Genomic DNA, 24527 nt, shown 5'->3' with positions numbered 1-24527 from the left:
CGCATTGGGACAACAAAAAAACTAAAAAATAGCTTAGTTACTGATAAAGTGCTTTCAAGGCCAGAAACGGGAGGGGAGGACAACAAATAGTGCGGCTCAATGCCTATCAAAAACAAAAAATGTATAGGCTGCCAAAAAAGAGGCAAACAAATGATAGTTATGGATCGCTAAGGAGAGAAGAGAAAGATACATGCATGGATATTCATTGTATTGGATGTCCAGTAATCTATGAAAGGAAGGCAAGAATGAATTCTAGGATATCTATTATCAAAGATATAAAATGCGGCCACGTAACACATTATGGCTGCATCAAAGCAGATGCACCCATGGGCGCTCGACAATCACTTGCATATGCGGGATTTCTTAATACGTTCACATAATTGTTGCATCGACTGCATATGTGAGCACATCACATAATGTCTTATGCACCCGCATATGCCGGTGGCTGCTTGTGGGAGGAAATTTGCCTACAACAGGTGTATTTCGTCATTCCCCCTCCCTAGAGGTGGATGTGTATACCCCCTTAGAACCATTTTTTCATGGTTTTAAAGGGATTAAATCGTAGAAATTGCAAATCAAAACCTGTTATCGAATCCAAATAATTCGATAAAATGTAGGGATTCTTTGGGCAACCATTCAAGTTTGTCTTGTGCGTCATTTTGAAGAATTTTTGGCGAAGGTTCACCAAGTAATTGAGGAATATAAGGGACACGGAGACTAAAACCTAGAAACCAAATTTTCTTTTGATGTTTGGTTGATAATAGTATTTTATTTTACATGTCATGGAGTATCAGTCTTTGGAGTTTGGATGTTATGTGCTTGTGAAGTACTCTGTCTTTGGATGTTATGACTATATGGCATATTGGGTTTTGGCTATATGCTACAACCTACAGTTCAACAGTATCTTGGTCGCTAGATGTGCTGCATCAGTCATTTGGCAACCTATAATAAGCTCTAAGAGAGGCTGCTTTCCATAGCTTAGCTTACCTGATGATTTAGTTATTCCTGGGCTGTGCTATATAAGCTCAGTCAGCCTAGTAAATCAAGTAAGGCAGAAGAATAGGCTCAGTTATTGTAAGGTGATTAAGAGCCATATGACAAATTTTGGATTAGCTCAAGGGGAATTACACTGCTTTAATCTCTTTAAAATAGTAGACTTGGCAACCATTTTTGCTCATGCAAGATTGTTGGATTTTCCACTAACCTAAAACTCACGAAAAACTTTGTTCACTTCCCAATAGGAGACGTTACTAAAGACCTTAGAACAGATTTAGAAGCTAGATCAGCATCCAAAATAAGAGATTTAAATGGCAGCTGCAATGATTAGTTTAGAGATTACAGGTAGTCAAGTTAAATGGAAAAATAGAAAAAAGGGCATAGTTAAGGGAACCATGTGGGTAGTAGGGTGACAATCCCGCTCCGGAACATCGATCCCACAGTTCCTGCAAGGGATCTTATAGGGACCCCATTATTTCGATTTTAGAATCTCGCTCCAAAAAAAAGGGGACCGTTTCATCCATCAGTGGAATCCAGTTCCATTTCGAAATAGATACCCGCTCCCATCAACTATGGTCCAACGTTTTGGTACATTAAAATCTTCGGTTCCATGTTTGTGGGTTTTACTTGCATTAACGGATGATACTAGGTTAGAGATTGCCATTGTCCAAAGTTCCCATTATTTAAGAATCATAAGTTGCATGATATTAAAATCCCATCCTTTTTCGCATAGCATGAAGCTCCATTATTTTAGATTCTTAATTTAAACTAGGCATTGTCTAGAGTGACCCACTGTTTTATTAAGTCCTATTGTGTAAGCCATCCCTCTTAGTTGTAAGAATACCTATTTCATTTAAAATCTTATATTTACGATGTCCTATTGTTTTAGAGTCTTAAATTTGATTACAATTGTGAGATGAGACTATATGGTTTCATTTCAAGCTTTAAAAAGCTTCTTTTACAATAGTCAAAGAGAGAGAGAGAGATAGAAGTTCATCTTGTCCTCTTGCCCCTTCGGAGTGCCAGCCTTTAACAAATAATAGAAGCAAAGGAGACTACATTCGAAGAAGATGACTCTTGGATGGTAGGATTCTAGGTTGCCGGGGACTCAGAGAGAATGGTGCATGCCAAAGTTGTATCATGGCTTGAAGATTGATTGGTTATAATAATGACCGACTTATAGAGATACATAATCAATCCGTTATTCATGCAAAAATAAATAAATCCATTGTTTTGTCTAGTGGAACTCAGATTCCTGCTAGTCAAAACATCGAACCCATTGAAATCGAATCTCGCTCCTAATAAATGTAAGGATCTTGCTCCTTGTCTTGTTTATTATACAGACGTCGATCCTAACCTCAGGGAGCTTCCACTATAGGGCGGTTTGGTGAATCCCGAACCGATCCCGCTCCCGCCTCCAACAACTATGAAAAAGGGAAAGTATAGGTAAAAACAGAAAATATGGGAAAGTTGGATGAAGGAAACAGAGTAATATTTCAAAAATATTTATCAAAGAGATTATAACTAGATTGGATCAATTATTGTAACCATTCAGACCAGGAACTGGTGTCCACATAGTTGACTGAAGGTAATCAATAGGTGTAGACCTTGAATTGATATTGAAGTGGGGTATAGTCATTCTGATTGTTGGAAGAGCCGGTTCGACTAGTCCAAACTAGATGGGCTGGTCCAGACATGCATAATAAAATTAGAAAACAAACTCTTTTTTAGATATGTTTGTCCGATTTTGGCTCTTCACCCCTGTGATGGACTGTGGGTCATGGGAACTACTAGGTTAGTTTGAGAAAGTAAGTGTGACATATAGTCATTAGTAAAGATGGAGTGCCTCAGTGTTTTCACATTTTCCTTAATCAAGTTGATCTGATTACCATAAAATTAATTTAGAAATAATTAATCTTGTTTTAAATTATTTTTAAAAATCAAAATAAATTTTTAGAAGTCTTTGAATATTGTATATTAGCAAAATTGATTTATAAATAAGCTAAAATTGAATTTTCAGGTATTTGAATATTTATAGGAAATAAAAATATCAAATATTCTAAAAATCATTTTATAAAGTTCTAAAAGTACTTAATAATCATGGGGGGACCATAATACATTACGACCGACCTGTTTAGGTCCACCTTGATTGGGGTGTGGAGCCCACTATGTCTCCATAGAGTGCGACGCCCCACTTTTCTCCCTTTCCAAATATTGTGGATTATGTGATAAGCCATGCAAATTGATTTGAAAGAGAAATGGAAGGTTTTGTAAAAGACGCCTATTGATTTCAAAAGGAGAACGTGTAGAAATTGATTGAAAATAAAAGGAAATACATAATAGTTTTTCTATACTAAATATTTGATGGGATTACGTCAAGGAAATTGAGGGATAAGGCTCTAGCACCTTCTATTAGATCATGATGGTTGATATATGGATTGCATGACTGAGATCTTTCATCGCATAGGTCACCTATGATAAATGGTCGAGACAGAATCTCATAAGGATGGTCAAACCCCAAAACCCTAACCCTAGCCTCACTTCTATATAACATCTCAAATGGGGGTCATCTCATACACCTTAAGTCTCTCTCTCTCTCCCCCTTATAGGTGGCACACCACCCTCCCTCTACTCTTCACTCTCACATAACCTCTAAGAAAATAGAAAGGGGCATGCCCATAGGTCTTGATATATAGAAGGGGGCACACCCACATAGTCCGAGAAGAAGAGAGACCCCATCTTGTGTATGCTTGCTCTTGATTACTAAATAAAGGGTTTGGCATAACTTCCCATTTGAGGAGATTCAAGAAAGACCTAGATCGTGTGTGCCATTGGTGGAGGAGACGCGATGTGGGGGTGCAAAGTCCAGTAGAGGTAATCTTTTGGCACATTGTCATGTTTTATGCTTTCTTGTGTTTTCTTGCTCCCAGTCTCAATTGATGTACTCTTCATTATGTAATAAAGAGTTTTTGAAAGTGGTAACAAGTGTGAATTTATTTTTGTTTTCTTTATATTTATTTGAGTTTCAATTGTAATACTTGAACATATGTAAGTGTTTTAGCTTGTATCGCAAAAAAAAAAATAAACTACATAAACTATGCTAGTTCACATAGTCCTGTTTTATTGAAGGAGTAGAATCCTCCTATGGCTACACATACCCCTTCTTCTTCTCCAAACAACAAGACCATACTTAGGGTCTCAATGTGCTACCCTTGTCTTGTCAAATTTTGGGTGGATGACCCTTTTTGAAAGGGGGGAGAGAGAAAAATGAATTTTTAAAGAGAGAGAGTGAGAGGGAGAGAGAGAGAGAAAGACTTGGTGCATGGAGGAGGGAGAAATATGTCTTGAGAGAGAGGGGCTCAATGGTGTTTAAATAGAATTTCTTCTCCTATTTGGATTAGGATTCTGTCCTTAGGTATTGCCTATCCAATGACACAACTTGACCAATAGGAACGTGAAAAATCTGTGGGGTGAGAGAGAACAAATCTGAGCCATCCATTCCACAAATTAGCCATCATGACTTTGGGAGGATTATTAGGAACCTTATCCTCTTGTAATTTGACCCAAGTTCAATTTCTATTTAAATTAGAATTATAACCAATCCAAAACTTCCTAATATATTTCCAAACACTGTAGGAAGTCAAAATAATTAGAATTTTAGTCAAACCAAACTCCTAATTAAAACAATATTTTAATATTTATAAGATCCTCCTAAAATAACATTTAACAAAAAAAATATCACATAAGTAAAAGAAAGAGGGTGTGCCACCCAAGAGAGAATAAGTGGTCCCCACAATGGCCCACGTCCCACTCATGGGTGGCACACATATGGGGCTGGATCCTGGGCCACGCCCTTTCAAATTTCAGAAATTATGAAAATGTCATCATCAAGGAGGGCTTCGGGCCAAGGTAGCTCAAGTGGTCGTGGAAGTGAATTTAAGGGAAAAGGTGGAAATTTAGTGGATGGACAGTCCTCATGGCCTGCTGGTCCGTCCAAACAGCAGGAAACTGCGGGTGTTGGGGCTAGTTCTAATCGCCCAAACAATAGAATCATAAAATTCAGGGATTGGTCATGTCTCTTCTCAGTGCTCGAATCGAAAATTTGTGGCCGTTGATAAGGATTTTTTCGAGGAGGACAACAAACTATCTTTTGACGGGGACCTTGTTTATAATGAAGAGCATGAGGGAGAAGATCTTAAAGTAACCTTTAATGACCATGGGGAGGATTTGGTGATCTGACACAGCATGATGACACCCAAGGTAATAAATATGGCAGATTGGTTGCGCACTAATATTTTCCACACTCAATGCACATCCTACAGGACGGTTTGCAATCTTATTATTGATGGGGGCAGCTGTGAAAATATTGAAGTTGAAGTTGAAGACAGAGAGCCATCCAAAACCATACAAGATAGCTTGATTCAAAGCGAGAAATGAGGCAACAGTTTCTAATCGTTGTCTAGTCTCTTTTTCTATTAGAAAGCATTGTAAAGATGAGGTATGGGGCGATGTTGTGCCAATGGATGCATGCCATTTATTATTGGGTAGACCATGGCAGTATGATAGACGTATCATACATGATGGATTTACAAACACTAATTCCTTTGTCAAAGATGGGGTAAAAGTGGTTTAGGTCCATCTAAGAAGGAAAGTGCATCCAAATCAGATGAAGGGTGTGCTAGCCTTTTGTTATGGAGGGATTGAAAAAGTCGAGGATGTTCTTTGCAGTGGCCCAAGAAGAGGAGCAGCTTATTAGTTCAATTCCACCACAGTTAGAGCCCTTAATGAGGGACTGTAGTGATGTTATTCCTGATGAGCTACTAGAGGGGTTACCACCCACGAGAGACATCCAACATCATGTAGGCCTCATTCATGAGTCTAGCCTACTGAACAAGGCTGCATATAGAATAAGCCCAAAGGAGCCAGATGAGTTGCAAAGATAGGTCACAGAGCTTCTACATAAGGGGTTCATCCGAGAGAGCAGGAGCCCTTGCATTGTCTCGGCCTTGTTGACACCTAAAAAGGATTGGACTTAGCACATGTGTGTGGATGGTAGGGCCATTAACAAGATCACGATCAAGTACCACTTCCCAATTCCTTACCTAGAGGATATGTTAAATATATCGGCTCTACTGTGTTCTCGAAGATAGATTTGAAGAGTGGGTACCATCAGATCTGCATTCGACTTGGAGATGAGTGGACTGCAGTCAAAACTCGAGAGGGCCTTTATGAGCGGTTGGTGATGCCATTTGGCCTCTCCGATGCACCTCGTACTTTTATGAGGGTGATGAATCAAGTGTTCAAGCCTTTTATTGGGGAATTCATGGAAGTATAATTTGATGATATTCCAGTGTACAACATTGGTGAGCAGGCGCATCTGGAGCACTTACGATTAGTGTTTGACTTGCTACGGGAACAACAATTGTATTTGAATCTTCAAAAGTGTGAATTCATGACAGATAGACTCATATTTCTTGGTTATATTGTTTCAATTGAGGGAATTAAGGTTGACTAAAGGAAGATAGAAATTATCAGGGATTGACCTACTCATACTACAATGCATGATGTTTGTAGTTTTCATGGATTCACTACTTTCTATAGGAGGTTTATCAGAAGCTTTAGTTCGATCATAGCACCTATCACAGATTGTCTGAAGAAGCGGGGATTTGTATGGACTGATGAAGCTGAGAAAAGTTTCAGTTGGTAAAGCAGAAGATAACTGAGGCAATCATGTTAGCTCTTCCAGACTTCGATGAAGTCTTTGAGTTGGATTGTGATGCTTCGCATGTTGGAATTGGTTCAGTTTTGAGCCAAGAAGGTCACCCCGTTGCCTTCTTAAGTGAGAAGTTGAATGACAACCGCTGCCAATATTCTACTTATTATGTGAAGTTTTTCGCTATTATTCAAGCCTTAAGGCATTGGCAGCATTACTTGATTCAGAGGGGAATTTATTTTGTTCTCAGATCATGAACCATTGAAGTACATTAATGGGCAACATAAACTAAATAAACGACATGCTCGATGCATGGCCTATTTGTAGGGGTTCACATTTGTTATTCGGCGTAAGATAGGTAGTCAGAACATACCGGTAGAAGCTTTGAGTAGAAGGTCAACTCCATTAAGTACCATGATGACTGCTAATACTGGGTTCGCGTTTATGAAGGATCATTATGCAGATGATGACCACTTCAGGGAGATAAGGGACCAATGTCGCAGTGGAGTCAGTGCAGATTTTCTTATTCAGGACGTATTTGTATTCCTGCGTGTTCCCCTAGCGAAACCCTAATAGTTGAGGTTAATGGGGAGATCTTGGTGGATATTTTAATCGAGACAAAACCATAGTATTGGTGGAGTCTAAGTACTACTGACCAAAATTGAAGAGAGATGTGCGGTTTGTTGAGAGTGCAGTGCCCCCGAGGAAGAGCCGAGAGGTTTGTGACCCCCTTGGCATCTTCTGAACAAACCAGTTAAAGAGGGAAAAGGCATTGAAATTGAGATTGCCACCCTTGAAAGAGGCCAAGGGACCTAAGATTACGCTTATACAAATCAATAAACTTGAATACATATAATGTGGATTAGAAGAAAGTGGGGATTATGGAATTTACTCAAAACTACAAGTATTAAGCCAACTTGAAGATGGATACCTAGGGACCCCAACACTTATAGCACCTAAACGGTGATTTTATACTCACTACAATGGGCTCCAACTTTCCCTTATGAGAATTATAAACTTTGACATAAAACAGAATGCAAAGATTTTTAAAGGAATGCAAGCATAACCATGAGAATTGACCTTTGGAGAAGGGAGAGAGAGATGAAGATAACTTTCTTAAAGGAATATGAAATACTAAATAAATGAAGTGTTACCTTCTACAAGCTCCAAATCAACAACAAGTGTAGCAACTCTTTGAAGCTTTGAACATGAATAAATCATTAAGCAAGCACACACCTTCTAGAATTCTCTCTTCTTACACAATTTTAGCATAGTCTCAAAGGGTAGGTAAAAATTCGTGGGTAGAGCTATTTATAGAGTTTTGAAAGGGAATCCTAAGAAAAAGGGCGCAACTTCAAATTGCGTAGTGGTGCGCAATTCTAAGTTGCGCCCTCAAGATAGCCCATGCAAAAAGTGGGCCCCTAGGGCTTCGACAAGTGTAAAATAGTCTTTGAAATGATGCCAAGTGTCCTAATGGCTAGCTGATTGGTCGAGGCGCTAATCCGAGTTGCGTCGTCGTTTGGTTAAAAATAGGGCATGATTTGAAGTCGTGCCTTGGTGCACAATTCCAAGCTGTGCCTTATTTTGAATGTGTTTGTTTCCATGAAGAATGTAGTAAGTTGTTCCACCGGGACACAATTTGAAGTCGAGCCTCATCTATAGGAGAAGAAGGCGCAACTTGAAGTTGTGCACTGGGGTTCTGTTCGAACTTGCGCACTGAATTTTGTGTGTTTATTAAAATGTAGGACGTGGACTCTACAAGTGAGACACGTATCGTGAATGATATTCGAGTGATGCTTAACGACAATAGAGAAAGCAAGACGCAACTTTAAATAGCACCTAATTTTTGGGTAGGCAGTAAATAAAGCGTGACTTGAAGTTGCGCCTTAGTGCGCAACTTTGAATTGTGCCTTAAGAGTGGAAACCAAAAAATAGTGCGCAATTTGAAGTTGTGCACTAATGCACAACTTCAAGTAGTGCTCTGATCTAGTGCGCAATTCAAAGCGACGCCCAGACTAAGGCACCATTCAAAGTGGCGCCCTAACTAAGGCACCATTCCAAGTGGCGCCTTGATTGAGGTGCCATTTCAACTAGTGCCCTATATCTATAGGGCACAGACATGCGGCGATTGAATTTTGAAGTGATGTAGAGGTGGGTATAGTTCATATTCTTACTACATATCTTCGAAAGTCGGGTATCTACGGGTGCCCCTCTTTGTCATAGGTTAAGTGGAGCCTGATTAACGACAACGATAAAAATGATGCCGGACTTTTGAAGATAAACAAAACATTTCAACTAAGAAATGGACAATGTACTCGTGGCCTTTGAATGAAGAAACAAATAATAGTTTTGGTGCTTTTCGTATGTTGACCAAGTACCATCTCAGAACCTATGACAACTTTCGAGTCCCATCAAGACTTTTGATGTGGTGCTTTATACATGGTGACTAAACCACCTTGGAGCCTATGATGACCCCCAGGTCCCATCAAGACTTTGTTACAGTGAGTTGTGGTGCTTTTTACATGGTGACCAAACCATCCTGAAGCTTATGACAACCCCAAATCTCGTCAAGATTTTACGCTACTTGAAAATCGAAAGGCAGTATTAAATTGTTGATGTGGGATTTAAATTTTGTCATATTGATCAAATTTTAATTTCTCATTTTTGGCCTAACTTAATTTTTTTTTTCTAGCATGGACACAAGAAGTAGCGTCCTGAAATGGGGCGCAAGTTTGAATTGCATCTCAAATAAGTTACTATTTTGAGTAGCGCACAATCAGAGCGCCGCTTGGAATGGCACTTTTTAAATGGGGCACAACCTAGGTCGCTATTTCAAATAGTTCCACGAACAGAAGTCACAACCTCCTTTATTTCTGTATTAAATCTTTAGAAAATTGAACGGGGGACCCATTATAGGCTCTCTCTGACATTGTTTCACCATTTTCAGTAACTCAGTAGCCTTTGATGAAAGGACATTTGATCCCGAAGGTGGCGGCTTTGATGTTTCCTCGCCTTTCACGACTCTGAAGAGCAAGCATATAGGTTATGCCCTTCTCCATAACCATGTAACCTCCCGATCCTTCTTCTTCTTTGGCTGTGTTTTTTTCTCTATTAGATATGCAACTCGAGTTTTTTTTTTTTTTTTTGGGTTTTGGTTGTCATGCTTGTTAATGCCATATTTGTATTTATTATTCAGCGGCCATCTGGAAGACTTTGTTGTAGGAGTTCAAGTGCTGATTGGTTGAAGGAGTGGATGGAAGGCATACATCCATATCATAGTAAGGAACTCTCGAGGTATGGCTTGCTGCACCATTTATCGCTTGTTAACATTTTTATAAACTGGCATGTGATTGAGGCGATATTTAAGAGATAGTGTCCCTACACCTCTACCTTTTGGCTAAGGCCTGGTGAACTCACCATTCTAACTGAAGAGGTCACAAGAATTTTAGGTTTAGGTAATAATGGTGCTATCCTTTTTCCTCAGTTAAAACATGATTACCCAGAGGACTTCGAAGTATTCATGGGATTGCCTATGCAAAACTTTGTTAGAAGTGGGGCAATGGTAAACCTAGAAGCCCCAAGTAAGAAATTTCATTCTAAAACCCATTATGGTGATCGTGGACATTATGTTGCTGCTCTTTCCTTTTGTTTAATTGGGGAACTCTTGTTTCCCAATAAATCCCATAAATTTTATGTTTCTTACATATCGTTGCTATCGTACAACCAACGTCTTTAGTTCCATTTGTTTTGGCTGAGCTTTTCACATGCTTGACACAAAGAGTTCATTGTTGGGAAACTGACTTCACCGGGTGTGTCATTCTTCTACAAGTATCTGAAATCCTTCCTACTTCTTCTTCCTTTCTTTTGATTTTTTTTTTTGTATAATAATTTTTTTATTTCTTATTATTATTATGTTTGTTTTACATATGTCTATTATTTTATTTTTAATTTTTGAAGACTTAGGTGTATATGCATTTTTCGACTCTTAGTCTTCCCCCAAGAACTCATTTCATAAGATATAATCCCCTGACAACTCATTACGGGTAGAAATGAAGGCCAACCCAGGGTCAGTTGAGCAGTATAGGCAAAAGTTGGAAGACATAAACTGGATGTTAGTGCCCCCATATAAATGTCGTCTATGTTCATTCCTTCTGATGACTCCAATCTCCTTTTGGTTGGCCCCCAAGAAATTCTTTCCTACCAACCGCAACATTGTGCCCATCAATTTGGTAGGGCTCAAGATGTAACCCTCCTATTTGTTTAACTCGTTCCATTCATAATAAGGGAAGCGCAGCAAAGTTAGTGATCGCTCAGGACTCTTGGATTCAAGCTATTTGTGCACCATTCGACCCTTTACTGAAGGGTAAGCCTGCTACAAATGACGCGCGGTTGAGTTTTTAGTCGGAACATGTGCCCCTTTCGTTTTATGAATCTATTCCAGAAAATAAGATTGTCGCAGAGGGTAAAAATTTGCCGACGGCCCCAGAATATGACATTAGGGAGTTAATTGATAGGATTGAAAGGTATGGGGAGAGCATCTGCAAACTCGAAATTGAAGTGGGGTACTGGAAGAAAGAAGATTCTTAATGGAAAGAGGCGTATGACCGAGAGATTTGTGAAAAAGGAAAAATTAAGGAAGGAATGTGAAGCGTTACACAACGTCGTGAACAAATCGAACACGTTTGATGATGATTTGTTGAGCTAGGTGAAGGAGAAAGCGAATAAAAAAGAGCCACGAGTAAAGTGACATTGTCCATTAGCCGCATGTGGGAGCAATTGAAGGCTTCCATTGTTATATATATATATATATATATTTGCTTCTTTTTCCTTTCCTTTTTTTTTTTTTGATAATTTTGGGCTTATAAAAATTATCACATTGCAATCCACTCCCATTAATAAAAAAAGAAAGAAAGAAATTATTTATTGTCCAAAATTATAAAAAAAAAGGAAAAGGAAAGAGAAGCATAATAATAATAATAATAATAATAATAATAATAATAAGAACAATAATAATAATAATAATAATAATAATAATAATAGAAATACTAATAATAGAAATAATAATAATAATAATAATAATAATAATAGTAATAATAATAATAATAATAATAATAATAATAGTAATAACAATTGAAGCCTTCAATTGCTCCTAGGCATGTCCAATGGATGATGTCACTTCGCTTGTGGCTCTTTCTCATTCGCTTTCTTCTTCACCTGGCCCAACATCATCAACATTAGACTCAATCAATTTATTCACGAGCTTGTGTAACGCTTCACATTCCTTCCCTAATTTTTTCCTTTTTACAAATCTCATTATCATATACCTCTTTCCATTGAGAAGCTTCTTTCTTCTAGTACCCCACTTCAATTTCGAGTTTGCAGATGCTCTCCCCGTACCTTTCAATCCTATCAACCAACTCCCTAACCTCGTATTCTTGGGCAGTCGGCAAATTTCTACCCTCTGCGGCAATCTTATCTTTTGGAAGAGATTCATAAAATGAAGGGGGCATATGTTCCGACCAAAAACTCAACCACGCGTCACTTGCAGTAGCCCTACCATCTGTTAAAGGGTCGAATGGTGCACAAATAGCTTGAATCTAAGAGTCCTGAGCCATCACTAACTTTGTTGCGGTCCCCTCACCACGTACAGAATGAGTAAAATGAATAAGAGGGATAACTCTCACTACATCTTGAGCCCTACCAAATTGACGGGCACAGTGTTGTGAATGATACGAAACAATTTCTTATGGGCCAACAAAAAGCAGATTGGAGTCATCAAAAGTAATGAAAATGGACCGGCATTTATGAGGGGGTACTAACATCCATGTTATGTCATCCAATTCATCCAACTTTTACCTATAATGGTTAGCTGATCCTGACTTGCCCTTCCTTTCCCCCCTGTAATGAGTTGCCAGCAGATTATGTCTTATAAAATGAGTTCTTGGGAGAAGACTAAGAGTCGGAAAATGCATATACACCCACGTCTACAAAAATTAAAAATACAATAAAATAATAGGTATCTGAAAAATAAATAATAACAATAAGGAATAACAAAATTATTATATAAAAAAAAATCAATAGAGTCTGAAGAAGTGGGAAGGATTCCAATTACTTGTACTCAATTTCCCCACATTCAACTCTTCGTGGCAAGCTTGTGAAAAGCCCAACCAAAACAGATGGAACTAAAGACTTTGAATTATCCTTGCATGATAGTAAGGATATTTAAGAAACATGAAGCTTATGGGATTTATTGTGAAACAAGAGTTCCCCACTTAAAAAACAGGAAAGAGCAGTAGTATAATGTTCACGATCACCATAATGGGTTTTAGAATGAAATTGCATATTTAGGGCTTCTAGGTTTACTATTCCCCCACTGCTAACAAAGTTTTGTAGAGGCAGCCCCATGAATACTTCAAGGTCCTCTTGATAGTCATGTTTTAATTGAGGAAAAAGGATAACACCATTATAACCTAATCCTAAAATTCTTGTGACCTCTTCAATTAGAATGGTGAATTCACCAGGCCTTAGCCAAAAGGTAGAGGTGTAGGGACACCATCTCTCAGAAATCGCCTCAATCACGTGCCAGTTTATAACAATGTTAACAAGCGATAAAAGGTGTAGCAAGTCATATCTCAAGAGTTCCTTACTATGATATGGATGTATGCCTTCCACCCACTCCTTCAGCCAATCAGCACTAGAACTCCTAAAGCGAAGTCTAGGAAATGGCCGCTGCATAATAAATACAAATATGACATTAATGAGCATGCCAACCAAAGCCCCCAAAAAACAAAAAATAAAAACTCGAGTAACAAGTTTAATAGAAAAAAAAAATTACAGCCACAGAACAAGAGGGAACGGGAGCTTACATGGTCATGGAAAAGGGCAAAACCTATATGCTTGCTCTCCAGAGTAGTGAAAGGCGAGGGAACATTAAAAGCCGCTATCTTCGGGATCAAATGTCCTTTCCTCAAAGGCTACAGAGTTATGAACTAAAAAAGGTGAAATAATGTCAGAGAAAGAACCTAAAAAAGGCCCCCCATTCGGTTTTATAAAGATTTAATACGGAAATAAAGGAGGGTGCGACTTCCGTTCACGACACTATTTGAAATAGCGCCCTAGGTTGAGCCCAATTTAAAAAGCGCCATTCCAAGTGACGTCCTTACTGTGTGCTACTCAAAATAGCGCCTAATTTGAGATGCAATTCAAACTTGCACCCCATTTACAGATACTACTTTTGCCATCCATGCTAAAAATAAATAAATATTCATTAAGCTAGGTAAAACATGGGAAATTAAAAATTCCATTAATATGACAAGATTTAAATCCCACATCAACAATTTAATACTGACCGTTGGTTCTCAAGCACCGCAAAATCTTGACTGGACCTGGGGGCCGTCATAAGCTCGAGGATGGTTTGGTCACCATGTAAAAAGCACCACAGTTGGTTTCAAGCACCGCAACAAAGTCTTGATGGGACCTGAAGGTCGTCATAAGCTCCAAGATGGTTTGGTCATCATGTACAAAGAACCACATTTGGTCTTCAAGAGCCACATCAAAAGTCTTGATGGGACTTGAAAGTCGTCATAACTTCCGAGATGGTACTTGGTCACCATACAGCAAACACTAAAACTATTTTGTCCTTCATTCAAAGGCCACAAGTACATTATCCATTTCTTCGCTAAATTTCAAATGTTTTGTTTATCTTCGAAAGTTTGCCATCATTTTCTATCTTTGTCATTAATTGAGCTCCACCTAACCAATGACAAAGAGGGGCATTTGTAGATACCAAACTTTCAAAGATATGTAGTAAGAATATGAACCGCACCCACCTCTACATCGCTTTAAAATTCAATCGTTACATATTTACACCCTATATAGATAAGGTGTAATGTGAAATGGCACCTTAGTCAGGGCGCCACTTTGAATGGCACCTCAGTCAGGGCACCACTTTGAATGGCACCTCAGTCAGGGTGCCATTTTGAATTGTGCACTAGATCAGGGCGCCACTTGAAGTTGCGCTACTTCAACTCGCTCACTATTTTTGGCTTCCACTCCTAAGACGCAATTCAAAGTTGCACACCAAAGCGCAACTTCAAGTCACACTTTATTTGCTACATACCCAGAAATGAGGCACTATTTAAAGTTGCGTCTTGCTTTCTACATGACCGTTAACAGAAGTGGCATCACTCGAATATCATTCGCGATACGTGCCTCACTGGTAGGGCCAACATCCTTCGTTTAACAAACATACAGAATTTGGTATAGAAGTTTGAATAATGCTCTGATGCGCAACTATAAGTTGCGCCTTCTTCTCCTACAGATGAGGTGCAACTTTAAATTGCACCCTGGTGGAACAACTTACCGTTGAAACACATGTCATTGTTTCCATCACTTGCAAACAAATGGCACCACTATGAGGCCCATGTTTTGCAAGAAAACCAACACGTTCAAAATAAGGGGCAACTTAAAATTGCACACCAAAGCGCGACTTCAAATCGCGTTCTATTTTTAACGAAACAATGATGCAAATCGGATTAGCGCCTCGACCAATCAGCTAGCCATTAACACACTTGGATCATTTCAAGGATTATTGCACACTTGTCAAAGCCCTAGGGACCGACTTTTTGCATGGGCTTATCTTCAAGGCGCAACTTGAAATCGCGAAGTAGTGCGCGATTTGAAGTTGTGCACTTTTTCCTAGGATTCCCTTTCCACTTGAATTTTCAAGGGCTACCCTTCGAAAACTCTATAAATAGCCCTACCCACGAATTTTCACTTACCTTTCGAAGACTATACTAAAAGTGTGTGAGAAGAGAGACAATTCTGCAAGGTGTGTTATAACTAAATGATCGATTTATGCATGTTTAAAGCTTCAAAGAGTTGTTATACTTGTTGCTGATTTGGAGCTTATATAAGGTAATATTATATTTATTTAGAATTTCATATTTCTTGAAGTAAGTTATCTTCATCTTTCTCTCCTTCCTTCAAAGGTCAATTCTCATGGTTATGTTTGCATTCCTTTAGAACTTTTACATTCTATTTTATGTCAAAGATTAGAATTTTCATAAAGGAAAGTTGGAGCACATTGTAGGGAGTATATAATCACCATCTAGGTGCTATAAGTGTTAGGCCCTTAGGTATCCATCTTAAGGTTGGCCTAATACTTGTAGTTTTAAGCGAATTCCATAATCCCCACTTGCTTCTAATCATATTATGCTTATACAAGTTTATTGACTTGTATAAGCATAATCATAGGTCCCTTGGCCTCTTCCAAGGGTGGCGATCGCAATTCCAGCAATTTTTCTCTCTTTAACCAATTTGTAGAGTATTTGAAGGGCGTCGGGGTGGTTAAAGAACCTCTCAGTTCTCTCTCAGGGGCTCTACAGAGAGGTGTCGTACGTGTCGACTGGCTAGGGCAATGACATAATACCTGGCTTTATTCTCCACTTCCTATTCCTAATGCACCTTAGGAGGATGTTAGCATGCATTTCGTGATGGGACTCCACAGACTCAAAGAGGTATGGATTCTACAGTCATGGTGGTGGATAGATTCTCAAAGATGACTCATTTTATACCTTGCAAGAAGACTTTAGATGCCATACATGTTGCTAACTTGTACTTCAAAGAGGCGGTGAGGTTGCATGCTGTTCCAAAGACAATAACTTCAGATCGGGATACCGAGTTTCTCAACTATTTTTTGGGAACTTTGTCGAAGAAATGGGGCACTTGGTTACAGTTTAGTAGTGCTTATCATCCGCAGACAGATGGCCAGATTGAAATAGTAAACTGTTCTCTTGCCAACCTTTTGAGAAGTATTATGAAAGAAAAGAAGAAATAGTGGAACCTAGCACTGCCACAAGTTGAGTTTGCTTATAATAGTGTTTACAATAGATCTACCGGTAAGAGATCATTCAAGGTGGTATATGGGAAAAACCTTATTCATTTGCTTGACTTGGTTCTTGTTCAGGCCAATGGGGAGGGTCATGCTACTGTTGAGGGCTTGGTTGAACAAATAAAAGAATTGCATGAACAAGTATGTGTTAGCCTAGAAGCCAATACAGCCAAATACAAGGAAGTAGAGGACAAGTATCACCGTTTCAAGGAGTTTAATGTGGGAGACTGGGTAATGGTATATCTCAGGAAGAAACGGCATCCAATGGGAAAATAGAGCAAGTTGAATGATTGTAAAGCGGGATTGTTCATGATTTTGAAGAAGATGGGCAACAATGCTTACAAGGTTGCTTTGCCTTCACATAGGGCGACTTCGGACATCTTCAACAGTGTTGATCTATCAGACTATTGTGGTCCGGAGGTGTATGAAGATGAAGATGCGAACTTGAAGGCGAGTTCTCCTTAACCTGGGGAGAATGATGATGGCAATCAAAGCACAACGAGTAGTCGATTCCTCCTAATTTTCGCTCATATTTTGAGGATGAAAACCCTATAAGGTCTTCTAAGAAGAACAAGAAGAGCAAGAAATAGTTTGAATTTTTTTTTGTAGTTTTTTAGGCCATTTCAATAATTTTATTTTTTTATTTTGTTGTTGGACCAGTTAGGGACTTTTTAGACATCTTAATTAAAATTATGGATTTTAATTTCAAATTATACTTAAGTTAGGACCTTTTGTCTTGGGAAAAAAAAGAAGCCCTAGGTGGGAGGAAGCCTTAGGTTTTCTCCAAAATTGCATGTATCAGGGTGTGTTCTTGCTTATTTCTATTGTTTCTTCAAGTTCTCTACATCACAAGATCACATGACTCACCAATTATGTGGTAGGAAGCTCCTAAGTCAATAATCCAAGGAGTAGGTTTCTAAGATACAAGAAGCACAAAAGTACCCGAGTTAGCAGGTGTGGCAATGGAAGTGGAAGGATGGATAGTAAGTTGTTGCATTTGTTTAACAAGTTTTTATATTCTTCTCTTGAGTGCAAAACAGAATCACCAAAACAATTTGATTGTTGTTGATGATCACTAGATTCATTCTGATAAGCATCATCACTTTCAAATATGTAAGTAATGTGATTTGCCCAAAGTAGGCTTACCAACTTTATCCCAACACTTATTAACTATATGATTTGTATGCCCACAATGCTTATACTTTTGAGTTCCACAACCCCTACCTTCATCACCTCTACCACAGCCTCTTCCTAAGTCATGACCACGTCCCCATCCCCTTCCTCCATCACCTTTCCCAACATATGTATTCAATGTCCTCCATCACTAACACTTGAGCCAGAAGAAGGCATCAAAGGGGCAGATATATTGATACGTATGTGTGCATACATATATTGAGGGATGATAACTCACTGCTTACCAAAATCTGTCCACGAACAGGCTGGTAATCAGGATTAAGACCCTATAAAAAGTTGGCAACCTTGAATTCTTCAAGTTGCTTCTTCTATAATTCCACATCACCAGATATATACAGATACAACTCTTCCCACATACCAAGGGCACTATAATATTCACTCACACCCTTATTACCCTGACGCAAATGAAATATTTTCTTAAACATTTTTGCACACCTGAGAGATGTTCATATTAGATGAATATATTTAAAGTGTCCTATTTCATTAACAGTGTCAAGAAACATCATATTCACAATTATTTGATGTTCCATACTACTCCACACACAAGTCATGATTATATAATTTCTCTCATCAACTCTTCATATCTATCATCAGATTCACTAGGTTTGTACTCAGTCAAGTATTTCAATTTCCCCCTCGCACCAAGGGACACTAGATACTTTAATAGATTAAGCCCATACAACATAATTGGACTCATTTAATTTCACCAAGGTAATTTCTATCTCAACATGTTCCGCGTTTAATTTTACTAGCCATGAGTGTATGAAATAAAAGATAAAGGCGGCAATTAGGGTCAACAAAATACAACCCACTCATACCAAGCCCAGTGCAATGCTAAGAACAACTTAAAAAAAATGGAGAGACACTTATCATTCAGATCTGAGAATAGTCACTTTCTTACACTGGAAAAAACTTGGGCAATGCCACATTATCCAAATCTGAGCATCACCCCCCTGCCACTCTTTGAGTAGATTAGGGCAGCATCTATACGCATGAAAAGTTTAGGGTATTTCAGAGAAATCTCTCGCAGATCCTCCACAATTGCCCACAAACCTCGAAGCTAAGCAGCGATTCCTCTATTGATCTTGATATTTAAAGAGGAATCACCTAAACAGCAACTTCACCAAACTAAACGCAAACCCACACAGGTTTCTACGCATAAAACCCTAGGAAACAGCCCCTAGAGTTTGGATCGAACAGCCCTAGGGAATAAGCATTTAATTTTTCTAAATAGACACCCCAAGAATCAATCCTAGGGTATTGGTAAGAGCAGTGAAGGCAGTGAAAAAAATATATAGCGTAGAGAAGATAAAGAAAGAATGTAGAGCAAGATGGAAAGAAAGGATAAATTCTCTAATATCATGTTTGAAAGAGTGACAGAGAGAGAAGGAAAGAGGAGAGAGAGTGATGTGAGAGTCCAATTGACATCGTACACGTCTCATATCTTATTTTTATATTAATGAAATATGCAAAATGGAATTTTTTTTTTTTTTTTTTTTTTTGAGGGAAGGTTAACTTGTAATTTCCCATACACCATTTTTTTGAGGGAAAAATGGCAATATTGCCCATACAATCTACAAATAGGATACTAAGTAATTTCTACAAACCATATCGGATGCATAGCTTCATACTTTCATGAATCTCTCTCTCTCTCTCTCTCTCTCTCTCTCTCTCTCTCTCTCTCTCTCTCTCTCCCTCTCTCTTTCTCTCTCTCTCTCTCTCTCCCTATCTCTCCCTCATATCAATACTGCGCAATTTCTACAAACTATCTTCCATGTTATTTGATGTAGATCATCATCCTAACCCTAGTGATGATGTTAACAACCATCATGGAGAGTGATGCAGAGAGAGAGAAGGCATATAAAATGCAATTCAGTTAATTGAATATATGGAGAAAAATATTCCCTTCCACCACCGTCCAACCTACTGGTTGCATGGGCTATATACTACATGATAGTGATTGTGATTATAATCATATAGCTCATATAACATTTTTCCTTCACTAATCTTGGTCAACATAGATGGTGTTAAGATATTTTAGCTATATGATCATTACTATAGGTTTCCACCTTTTGAATCTCTCTAAATGTTTTCACTACACCGTTCATGTGAGTAATTTTCCACAGCCCATATGATCATCACAACCCCATCACCATAAGGTTAACATTGGGTAGAACCATAACTTCGAATAATTAAATAAGAAAAAAATCATACACTCTTTATGTGCCTAGCAAAAATAAATCCTAATAGTGAAAAGAGACCATTGAATTTTTGGACAATCTCAATAAACCTAGGAGAGAAAGAGATGGAGATCTCTCCCATGATTGTGGATGTTTAGAACAAAAGTCCCATCTTTTTAACTCCTCGATAATTCGAACTCTTGTCTTCTAATTCCTTTATAATGGGAAGGTCTTCCATTAAATCACCTTAACCATAGTGGGCCGCCTACAGTAGTCTCTCTCCATTAGCTATATCATCTAAATGAATACCATGTGTCCTAGCATTAAAATGTGGTTAAATATATGTAGAACAAATAGACAGATAACAAATCCATTTATAACAAAAGTTGGGAAAATATTCAATTACAAGTAACGTTCTTAATAAAGTTATTTAGAAAACAGACTTCACATTAATAAAACTAGTTTAAAAACTATACAATTCCAATTCTATAATTAGAACTTTTAAAAGAAATTATAAATTTGGACGTGCCTTGTCTTTCAAGTTAAATTTGATTTTCAAAACTATAATTGAAACAATTTTTTTAAATTTCATAAGCAAAATTCGTAATTTCCATAATCAATCCTAATTATTATATGAGAAACTACTTAGACATTTCTTTGAAAAAACAATAGTTCCCAGTTTTTAAACAAAAAGTGCTAATTGGGAAATTTGTTAAATTCATATTTTAAGCCACAAATACTTATTAAAATAAAAAATAACATTTCAAAATTTTATATATGTCTACATTGATATTAATTGCAAATGTTTAATCAATATTCACAACTTTACATTTTATTAATGAAAGTACGTTTGGCTACTCACTTTTTTTATTAATGCTTTGGTTTCAAGAACATGGGTGGCAATGCTAACAACTACAAAATTGACCTCCAAAAGGTTTGGGTGGAAATTAAAAAACATGAGTGGAGCTATTTATTCTCATTATGATTAAAATTAGTTAAGGTTTAATTTAATTTTATATGTTAATTATTAATAAAGTCCTTAGGAGTAGCCTTAAGATGCCAACGGCACTAGATTTTAGTGGACACTATGTTGGGTCGGAAGATTTAGAGATAAAGAAGATGTTTGAAAACTGCAGTTATACAATGGCAGCACTCACTTATCTCATTAATATCTCACAAAAATTGTTTGCAGCTGAAATTCTTTTTTACCTAAAGCAGATATAAAAGCAATTTCAATGTTCAAAATTTCAGTGAAATACAATGTATCATCATCAAGAACCAGCTCTTCCAAGTTCCCTATTTTCTGCTGCCTCCAGAATAGTAACACAGATGATGATCCCAGTTTTAGAGAAAGAAACCGACACTGTGTGACAGTGGACAGCCCAGAATCCTTCTAAGGTCTCATGCCCACACAAGGGGAGATTGAAGGCAGAGCAAATCTGGAATTGATGTCAATACTCCCTCCTATGAGGTGCTGAGTACATTAAGTGAGGATCCTGAAGTTGACCCCAAGATACAACCCTCCCAAGCATGAGTCCTGGTCAATGTAACACATAGCTCACTAAAGCGATGCTTCGAGAGTTCACTAGAATATCCAAATATGTCTTTTCATCTTGATTTTCCTCTATCTTTTTTTGGAGTAAAGCTAACTTTTGTATTGATGTGAGTGTGTCAAGAAACAGAAGAGGGATCCGAGGTACCCACAAGTCAGGTCTCTCGATCAAAAAATAGGTCAAAGACCCTATACAAAAAATTGGGGCTTATAGACTTGCCCGATTACAATAGGTGTTATGGAATGTAACCAAAAAATTGGGGCTTATAGACTTGCTCGATTACAAGAAGTGTACTGAAGTGTAACTAAACACGGATGCGCCCACTGTGGTCCAAAGCAAAAGAGGAGATGGACCGGCGACTACTATTTGACATCTGCAGCCCAACAAAATCTCGTCTAGGTGAGATCTTTTGCTTGGGCCCTAGCTCCGTCTTTCGCCAGAAGATTGGCGAACTCATTGGACGTCGTCCAGATATGATTCCATGAGACGACAATATCCCTGCAAGTGTAAGCAATCTCATCAAAAATCAAAGATAGATACCACGGAGGTGGTGAGGTCCCAGCTGCTTAGGAAATGACATTTTGGGCGTCTCCTTTCACAAACAAGCGTGATCCCCAAGAGCGGTTGAAGCTCTTAAGGCCCAAGAGCAGGGCCATGGCTTCAGCAAATTGAGAGTCTTCATGGCCTAAGTGCTCGGAATAGGTGAACAGGATATTGCGTTGATGGTCGCAGAAGACTTCATCGGCTCTAGCAGCGCCAGGGTTCCCCAGAGAGCAACCGTCAAAGTTAAGCTTGATGGTGCCTTCTAAGGGGGCAACCAATTGTTGGGTCTTTGGACCTTATGTGGTTGGAGATTGAGGGTGTTTTCCCATTGGCTCAGAAAAGTGTTTACCGAAATCTCGGAGAAAACCTTGTGGTTAGAGGCCCAGAAAATAACTAATGAAGTTACCTTGTGGAAAAGTGTTGGGACTTCTTTTTTACGGCCTTGGAAGATCCTGGCATTCCTTTCTAACCAAATGACCCAGATGGTGGCTGCCATGGCGGCCTTCCATAGGGTTCTACCAGCCTTCGGCCAATAAGGGACATGGTACGAGGAGATTAGAACCGTGACCAAAGGTGGGGTGACCCATTGGAAGCCGAACAACTGGACTAAGAGGCTCCACAGGTCCTGTGCAAGGCTGCAATGGATGAAGAGGTGTGGGTTTGATTCCTCACTCTGGCACATAGCGCATCTGTTGGGGATTGGGATCCCTTTCTTTTGAAGCTGGTCACCTGTGAGAGCCCTTTGGGAGCAGGCAATCCAATTAAAGGTCTGCACTTTTGGAGTGGCGATAGCGGATCAGACCTTGGAGAGGACAGAGATAGGGTTGAGTGGGAAGGTGGGCGGCTGGATAAGTTTTTTGTAAAATGATGCCACCGAAAATGTGCCAGAAGGAGAGAGAGTCCAAACAAGAGAATCCTTCCCAGTCGGAGCTATGAAGATGGAATGCAAAGCAGTTGAAAGGGATAGGAAATGGCTAGTTGCGAGATTTCTTCTGAAGGAGGGGTTCTAGACTCTTTGATCCCCTGAAAGGACCATTTCATCTGCTATGGTGGAAGCTTTGTTGGAGGCATGAGAGTAAAGGGAGGGGAAGAGGTCCCTTAAGGGAGTGTGGCGTTGCCAGAGGTTTGACCAGAAGCTTACTCTTGTACCTTCTCTAGGATGAAATCGGATGAATTTTTTGAACAAGGAGAGGGAGGATGCAAAGGACTTTCACGCACTTGAGGCCCTATTCAGGGATCTCCCCTCGGCACCCAAGCGTCTTTCGAAATCATGTATTTGCTACGGAGGACTTGAGCCCAGAGGGAGTTAGTCTGAGTAGCTAATCGCCACTACCATTTCCCTAGTAAGGCCAGGTTGTGTTTCCTAAGGATCCTAATCCCTAACCCTCCCTGCAATTTGGGGAGGCAGACCTTGTCCCATGAAATGAGGTGACATTTGGTTTTCTCGATCTGACCTAACCAAAGGAAATTCCTCATCAGTTGGTCTAGGCGGTTGGCCATCGAGACTGGCATATGGAAAAGGGACATGAGGTAGACTGGAGAGTTTACCAGGGTTGCTTTTACCAGTGCGGTGCGGCCTGCCAGATAGATGTCTCCCTTTCAATCCTGCCAAACGCCTGTCTACTTTGTCTATCACATGAGACCATTGTCTCTTTTTTGGTTTTCCCAATCCCAAGGTTAGACCAAGGTAGGTGGTGGGGAAGTCCTCGACTTTGCAATCCCAATTAGGAATTAGCGCTCTGGTTTCTACATTAGCGAGGGCCACCCCCATCATCTTTGATTTATCCACGTTGACTTTGAAGCCTGTTGCTGCTTCGAAGCATTTAAGAAAAAGCCTCAGATTGACTATTTCTTCTAGTGTTGCATCCAGGAACACCAATGTGTCGTCTGCATATTGTAGGTGACACAGTTGGGAGGACTGCATTTGAAGCCTGTGAGAAGGCCTTCTTGGTACAAACGAGTGATAGATCGACTAAATACTTCTGCTGCAATGGCGAAGAGAAAAGGGGAGAGTGAATCCCCTTGACGGAGCCCCCTCGAGAATGGGAAAAAGCCTTTTGGAGTCCCATTGATGAGGATGAGAGTAATAAAAGCCTCTCATCCACTTTCTCCAAAGGTCCAGGAACCCCATTCTAGCCATTGTTTCATCCAGTTTTGATCAGTCAACGTGGTAATACGCCTTCTCCCAATCTGTCTTGAAAATGAGGCTGGGTTTCTTGGTGATGTGCCTGGAGTGTAGGCACTCATGTTGCACTAAAGCCCCATCTAGGATTTGCCTATCTTTGATGAATGCTGACTGTGACGGCGAGATGATAAGGGGAAGGACTTGTTTGAACCTTGAAGCCAGTACCTTGGCCAGAATCTTGTATTGAGCAGGTTGATTGGACTGAAGTCCTTGAGTTCCTCTGCCCCTTCAATGAAGCTAGCGTTGATGGCTTGTGAAGAATTCATCAAAG

At 39.2% G+C, this 24527-nt stretch overlaps 1 protein-coding gene across 11 annotated transcripts in view; it reads right to left on the bottom strand.

Annotated features, from left to right (window-relative positions):
• The window catches only part of LOC18422805 (ultraviolet-B receptor UVR8), a 53427-nt gene that overhangs the window by 11914 nt on the left and 16986 nt on the right, over positions 1-24527 (bottom strand). For 2 of the 11 annotated variants that reach the window (XR_016059760.1, XR_016059761.1), the window contains exons 8-9: positions 13576-13698; positions 13357-13438 (exon numbers count right to left, since the gene is read on the bottom strand). The exons of the other annotated variants lie outside the window; for them this stretch is intronic. The gene's annotated coding sequence lies outside the window, so the exon portion shown is untranslated. The remainder of the gene's footprint in view (positions 1-13356; positions 13439-13575; positions 13699-24527) is intronic. 11 annotated transcript variants of the gene reach the window in all.

Source organism: Amborella trichopoda, chromosome 7, assembly GCF_054954075.1.
Source record: "Amborella trichopoda isolate Santa Cruz 75 chromosome 7, AtrichopodaSantaCruz75HAP2 v2.0, whole genome shotgun sequence".
Lineage (NCBI taxonomy): Eukaryota > Viridiplantae > Streptophyta > Magnoliopsida > Amborellales > Amborellaceae > Amborella > Amborella trichopoda.
The sequence above is the reverse complement of the archived record's forward strand: the minus strand, read 5'-3'. Positions and strand labels throughout refer to the sequence as shown.